Source organism: Octopus sinensis, linkage group LG18 (assembly GCF_006345805.1).
Source record: "Octopus sinensis linkage group LG18, ASM634580v1, whole genome shotgun sequence".
In the NCBI taxonomy this organism is placed as follows: Eukaryota; Metazoa; Mollusca; class Cephalopoda; order Octopoda; family Octopodidae; genus Octopus; species Octopus sinensis.
In genome coordinates this window covers 38,442,026-38,443,317 of record NC_043014.1, presented here as the reverse complement: position 1 = coordinate 38,443,317, position 1,292 = coordinate 38,442,026, and positions in this window count along the sequence as shown.

Here is a 1,292-nt window from a genome sequence, read left to right as displayed (position 1 = left end):
GAACTTGAACTCGGAACGTAAGGACAGATGAAATACGGCTACGCATTTCGCCCGGTGTGCTAACGTTTCTGCCAGCTCGCCGCCTTATATGTATGTATATACTGTATGTATGTGTGTGTGTGTGTGTGTGTGTGTGTGTGTGTGTGTGTGTGCATGTAAAACTTATACTTAACACTTACACAAGCGTTAATTTATAGCTGATTATTTTTACAAATTACCAATAACAGTAAAATGAACGATTCACGTATTATATTGTTAGTGTGGGGGACAAAAATGCTGGGTGGCATTTTTTTCCGATTCTGTACGTTTCGAGTTCAAATTTTCGTCGAAGCCAACTTTTCCTTTTCGTCTTTTCGCGGTCGATAAAATAAAGTATCAATCAAATACCGGGGGTCGATGTAATCGACTAGCCCCTTCCCCTCAAAACTGCTGGCCTTGTGGCAAAGTTCCAAAGAATTATAAGTACTTTCGTCAGGGGCGTGGGATTGGTAGGTTCTTCAGGATCGTCGAACAAAATGTCTTGTTCCATATATGCCCACGGGCATATGGCGTAGTGGTTAAGAGCGTGGGCTGCTAACCCCAAGTTTCCGAGTTCGATTCCAAGCCGTGACCTGAACAATAACAACAACAACAACAACAAATACCCCAAGAATGAGAACCCAGGTTCGAAATTTCCCCCAAACACCTGAAGAAGGCTGGAGGGTATATCAGCCGAAACGCTGTGTTAACAACAAACAAGATGAGGACAAATATCCGTCAAATGTAAATAATGTAAATAATGTCTTGTGTTATTCACTCTTTTATTCTTTTACTTGTTTCAGTGATTTTGACCGCGGCCATGCTGGAGGACCGCCTTGAAGGGATTTTCAGTCGAACAAATCGACCCCAGGACTTAAGCCTAGTACTATCGGTCTCTTTTGCTGAACCGCTAAGTTACGGAGACGTAAACGCACCAACAGCGGTTGTCAAGCGATGACATGGGGTACAAACACAAACACAAATACACATACACATAGGTATATATATATATATATATATATAAGAAATATTGAATTTCTAAATCTCTCGTAGAGACATGTACGGTGGTGGGGCGATAGAATGGTTGTATACTGTCAATCTAACAAGAACGTGACAGTAGGGGGTACACCACCGCTATATAGCCCTAGGAAGCATCGAACGCCTCCTGATAGCTTTGACACATTTTTTTCCCTGTGTCCTTATATACATATACGAAGGGGAGACAAACACCCCCGGCCGCCGGAACTGCATCTAGGGACACCGTGTTTCAGGAT